This window comes from Heliangelus exortis, chromosome Z, assembly GCF_036169615.1.
Source record: "Heliangelus exortis chromosome Z, bHelExo1.hap1, whole genome shotgun sequence".
Taxonomy (NCBI): Eukaryota; Metazoa; Chordata; class Aves; order Apodiformes; family Trochilidae; genus Heliangelus; species Heliangelus exortis.
The window spans coordinates 46,419,479-46,425,478 of NC_092454.1; the positions used below are offsets into that span (position 1 = coordinate 46,419,479).

Below are 6,000 nucleotides of genomic sequence, written 5' to 3' on the forward strand. Positions count from 1 at the left end.
CAGAAAAAAATTGTCTGTCTATATTATCTCCTACTATGTTTTGTCATTTAATTGTGAGTACTTTCCTTTCTTTTAGAGATCTGGAAAGTGCCTAGTGTCTTGAGATATTCTTTTTCTTTCTTTTTGTGCAATTCTGTGTGTAAGCAGGCAGACTCATGCACTGAACCCTGATAATCTTGGTTATACAAAGGGCAAATTGAGAGACAAGAGTTAGTAACAATTGTGTTCTGGTATTTATATCACTGTGCTATCTCAACTCCTGATGTCAAAGAAATCTCTTGGAATGTCCTTACCAATTCCTGACATGATCAAGGAGTCTCAGTGGGCTTCTTTTTTCACACTGTGGAGTGGTTTTGGGGGGGCTGGTTTGTTTTTTACAATGCATCTTTTACATACATATAGCTCTTAATTTACATGTGATTCAGAAAGATTATTGGTTATGTAGGTAATAGAAATGGAAGTTTACCTCTAGTGATAATTTTGGTTTGGTTTTCTTATACAATTTTACTTTTAATGATGGAAGGTTGGTAATGCATGGTTTATGTGCACAGAAAAACAGCGTTACTCTGAGAGTTACTCAGTCTAGAACTCTGTTCTGTTTAATTCTGTACTGTCTTTAGCTTTGTCTGTCCCACGTATTTTGAGGAATATAGCTGTTGGTCAAAGCAGAGTCTGACCATGTTTTCATGAAATGGTTAAATCCCAACTCTTGATTCCATTAAAATCAATAGAAGTTTTGCTACCTATTCACCAGAATTAATTGAACCATGTTCTTGAGAGGTAATGTATCTGACCAAAGTGTTGCTCTTACCTTTTTCAATTTCTGCCTAAAGAATGACAAGTTTCATTATTTTCCAATGTATTTTGCATTTTCTTATAATCATATGAAAAAATCATGGTACTCATGAAGCAACACTAATTCATGTAGACACTGGCATAGCTACAGTCTCTTGCTGGCCCTTATATCTTTATATCCTTTGATCTCCTAGGAAACATGCAGCTACCTGGAGACAATCAAAGAATCCTGCCTAAGACTAGGAGAACAAATGGATCATAGAATCATAAAATGTGGTCCAACAACCCATTGCATTGTTACAGGTAAGTTGAGGAGTCTGTGCCTTTCAAATACTTTTTGTTTAGCACCAGAAATGACAATTGCATATAGGAGAGGGTTGAAGGAAAGCTGGGTCAGAAGCAATTCCATGGAACTTCACTGTTTCTGTGATGTAGTCCCCAGGCATGACCATAAGCAGGAGCACTGTGTCACCTAAGACTGCTGTTGGTATTGCACATGGTCTGCACAGTTGCTTAATTCAGGGGTAGTAAATTTGGTATGTTTAGGAAATGGGATAGGTCTGCATGGCCAAATGCACTGCATAACACATCTGCTAAAGGCCCAGTGCCTTGTGGATGTACTACACAGACTATGTGTACAAACTGTGCCTTCAGAGGGGCAGTGTGGGGTGTTAAGATATTTAAGACTTGCTATTCAAGCAGGGCTGAGGAACATGCAGGGGTTGTGGACAAAGGCACCGTACTTGGTTTTCAGTCTGGTTTAGGTTACCATTAGCTAATTCTCAATGAATCTGGTGATACCACCTGGGTGGGTTTTGTCATCATGGGATGATTTCTTTACACAGAACACAGCTGGTGTATCACCTGAGTGTGTCTCTGTACTGCAGCTTGAAGGAACATGTGCAACCCCTTTGTCTCTAGTGTTCAAACTGCATGCTTGGCAACGGCAGTCTGGAAAGAACTATAATCTCCTCTCTTATCAGACAGATTTCCTAAGAACTGATCTGATCTGGGGCCTCTAGCAGTAGCTAAACTGATTAGTCTGCAATCTCCTACATGTCTGTGTAACTGTGCTGGCTTGCATTATGGATATGGGAGGGGTGGTAATTGGCAAGAGGGCAGATAAGAAAAATCTTTCTCATCTGAGGATGTCATTGCACATGTTTTCTTCAGCAACAAAGTCATCTTGAGAAATCTCTCTTCCTTCTCAGCCTTTCATTCATTCTTTTCCACTCTCCTCTGCAACCATCACTCTTTCAGTGGCTCTGATGAGAAGTGCTCATGAGACATTCTGCAAACCAGGTTGTAGTAGGGCATAGTATGACGAAGGGCATGCAGGTCTGTGGCACAGCAGAGAAATGGGCAGCTCTTGGAAGGGATGAGCAAGAACTTCTAAACCAGCCTTGGCAGGAAGAAAAACTTTAAAAAACTACATCCTACTGCATCGCTAATATAGCCATTCCCATGTGTATGTGGCTGCACGAGCCATGAAAAATGACAGCTGTGGTTGTGCAGTCTTGAATAGTTGAGAGAAACAAAGTAAGGCGTGTATGGACTTGGAGAAGATGACAAAGTAGAACATTGACTAGTAATCGATTCGCTTGGGATGGTGAGGGCATGGGATTCATGTAAGAAAAAGGTATACATGGGAGAAATTTGATTCACTAGAAAGCCACATCTGGTGCCTTGCCTACATATAGAGAGTCATGGAAGAAGAAGTGAAAGGAGGCAGTGAATGGGCATAATTAGAGGAGCTGTTAAGGTCAGTCAGGAAGCACTAACTAGTCCAGCTGGGACTTGTTGCAACGGCATGTGCTGTGCTGAAGACCATAATGATCCTGAAATATTTGCATGGTAAGATGCAAGATCCAATGCAGATGTGGTGGGCGACAGAGATCCCTGAATATGGAAAATTTAGAGAACTGTGCACCAATGGCTATTCCAGTAACAAATATAAGTATTTACCCTAATAAATTCACCTTACAAGCCTCCTCTTTGGGGAGTTAATTTGCAGACCTCTGAGGTGTGAAAGTGCTTGCCTCTCAGACTGGCTTTTAGAGGCCAATTGGGCAATAACCTCTCCAGTTTACTCAGAGTTGGCAGGTAACTTTTTTCTCATAGTACCTGAGCTATTTTTAGATAACACAGCTGGCAACTTTCTAAAGGCCTGATAGTGAGTTAGGAATGCTCATCTCAAGCATGCATATTTGTTCCTTCTTCAAGGCAAGCAAAATTGTCAGGGGTCAACAGAGAGATCAATGACTCTCCCTGTAGGTGGTGGGTTTCCCCAGCATTCTTCTCAGCTGGGATAATGTAGGAAAGAACACACTCCCCCCTTGCATGAACCCAGAGGGAAGACTTTCACAGATAGTGACCATGGGAACCAGTTTTCTGTCAATAACATATTCCCTCTGGATATCTCCTCTGGAATGTGTCAGCAGACCATTTCTGGGGATTTAGAAGTGTGGAAGATGATCACAAGAAATAAAACAGCCACCTCACTTTGGCAAAAGCAGCATGCAGGACCAGGGGTGGCGGACAGGTCCTTACATACGTTATGGAAAGTTTTGATCAAAAACTTCTTGTCAGCAGTTGGAAAAATGAATCACTGCCCATTCTTACTGACTGGCTTTCCTTCTCTGTAAACAATTCAGTCAAAGGAAGAATAAATCCACAGATTGCAACTTGAGCGTATGATGTGGAACTGTGAAGGGGGATGTGGTTTGTAGGAGGGTCGTGGGGAAGGATCTGGAAGATGCTGTGGGAGCACAGGAGGGGGAAGGATAACTGAGGCTGTCACTGTGGGGGGCAGGGCATGTGGGGTTGAACCTAGGGTGTTATGGTCTCAGGAAGGAAGTTGTAAGGGACCCTGGGGTGGTGCAGTGGGGGTATAGGTGAGGTGAGTTGGCTGCAGTCTGAGAGTAACCTTTGTTTGAGACCTATAGCACTGTGTAGGAAAAATCAGTAAACCAAGGACTCTGAAACAAAGGAGGAAGGGACATAGGAAAGGTGTACAAAAAGAAAGGGAGATGGTGATGAAGGTAACGAGGACATTATGGAGTGTAAGGAACAGCATGTGTTATGGAAGGGATCACATGCTGAGAAATCAAGGCTCTTCATGGTCTACTGTTTTGCTTTAGTTGAGGATCTTTCAAGCACTATCCACACAGACTATATCCTGTTTTTCATTGGACACTGCCTCCAGATTGAAGTATAGTTTCTTTCCCTATTCTGAAATAGCAGTATGCAGACTAGTAACCAAGGCACAGGTCACAGGCTCCCAGGCAATGGATAAAGTATGCCAGCCCAAACTAATCCAAATATTATTTAATTTTCAATAATTTGTTTTAATTTACCATAATGATGTACCCACACACTCCCAGCTGTGTGCTTTTTCATTTGTGCTTTGCCAGAAGTGCTGAATTCCCTTGATAGCAGCTGGGAGTACCATAAAACTTAGGCAGAGAAAAATCTGTCGTTACAGATACTCAGTTGCATAGATAACAGATCTTTGTGCATTTCACCCAGAGAATATGAAAAATAGATGCTTTTTACATTTTTTTGATATTTAATAATTTCATTTATGTTAGTACTTTTTGAGGAAGAATGGCTTAACGGAATTGCTTCTTCAGTTGAGGAATGGAGCAGTGACTATAAGATCATAGAGGAATGGTTTGCTGAGGTATGTGCCATGCCTGTCATTGAATTGAATGTATTTGAATATTTTGCCACTGTAAGAGCCCTTGTTTATTGCTGACTTTGCTGATGAGTTTTGCTCTGGATTGACTTAGAATATAAGGTATCAGTAATTAAAACTAAGGTTAGGAAAAATGTTCTTCTACAAAGAAACATTGATGATGGTTAAGACTGGAAGTCCTGCAAAGAAGGGTGAGAATAGGGTCTGATCCTGGTCATTTGGTGCTGAACAGATCCCACACAAGGATTGTTTTCCACAACCTTTTCAAATGGCATTAAACTGTTGTTTACTCACTCTAGCCTTTATTTCCTGCTTCAGATTCCTACCTTTGTATATGGAGGATGAACCTACCAAAGACTGTGAAGCTCTTTAATATGCTACAGGCAGCCATGAAAATCTGATTCCCTTGGATTATTTTTTTAGCAAGTAGGCTAAAAGGAACAAAGAAACTGAGGATGGAGCATTGCTACCAGAATTGCTGTTTTTTGGCAATGAAGCCTGCCTGATCCCAAGCCCCAGATATGAATGAAACTCATGTCTAACTTTGACTTTGACAGACTTAAAACAGCAGAAAACTTTTCTCAGTCTCTTTCACCCTACTTCAGGCAATCACGTAATTTTAATTCCCCTCCTGCATGTTCCCTCTGTAACATGAGCTTCAGGCTTCAAGAACCATAAAGTGCCCAGGTGAGAAAAAAAAAGGTATGATTGTCTTTGAGCAGACACTTAACTTGCAAGGGGATGTTTATATAAGATACCGTAGAGACCTGTTCTCCCAGCTAGGAACTGCACTTTGAAATCAAAGGCATTAAACTTCAGCTTGTCATCTGTCATAGCAAGATTTTTACTTTTTTTTTTTTTTTTTTTTTTTTTTTTTTTTTTTTTTTTTAAAAAAAAGCCTCCTTGCTAAACCTACATAATCCTGAAATGTGACTTTCAAGTGTTATTTAGTATTAAGATTAGATTTATTGTATCAAGTTGCTGTTGTAAAACCCCATGTTGTCCTAGGGAGATGGAGCTGTAAATAACCTGAGAACAGGACAGCTGGGATGATACTACAGAGCGTTATAAAAGCTTTTTCCGTAAACCAATTAGATGAAAAAATACCCCAAAGAACTCTGAAATTAAAAGAAAAATAAAGAATCAAACAGCCATATAATAAAATTTTATGTAATATTAGTTATCTAGTGGCAGTAGATAAAAAAAATAACAACACAAAACTAAAAAAAAAAAAAACCACAACAAAAACCCCCACAAACAATAAAACCACCACCAACAACAAAAAAATCCCAAGCACAAAACAGCCTGTAGGAGCCAGAAAAGGAAGGCACAGATTCAAGTTTTAACTGTGAGAACAAAAAGGTTTTCAGATTGTTTGTCAGCTTCCCCAGATGTGAAATGCATAGGCTCTAAATTGTAACATCTCTGGGAAATAAGACAGATTTTTCACCCCTTCCCATCACTCACAGGAGCCATTGTGATGAAATGAGAGTACTGCAGATATTTCG

The 6,000-nt window shown here is 40.2% G+C and overlaps 1 long non-coding RNA gene across 1 annotated transcript; it reads left to right on the forward strand.

Moving 5' to 3' along the window:
- The first annotated feature begins 1,238 nt into the window (after window positions 1-1,238).
- On the forward strand, window positions 1,239-5,356 carry LOC139790225 (uncharacterized). Its single transcript, XR_011723427.1, has 2 exons — window positions 1,239-1,294; window positions 4,811-5,356. It is a non-coding gene; the product is annotated as an uncharacterized lncRNA (long non-coding RNA).
- The last annotated feature ends 644 nt before the right edge of the window (window positions 5,357-6,000 follow it).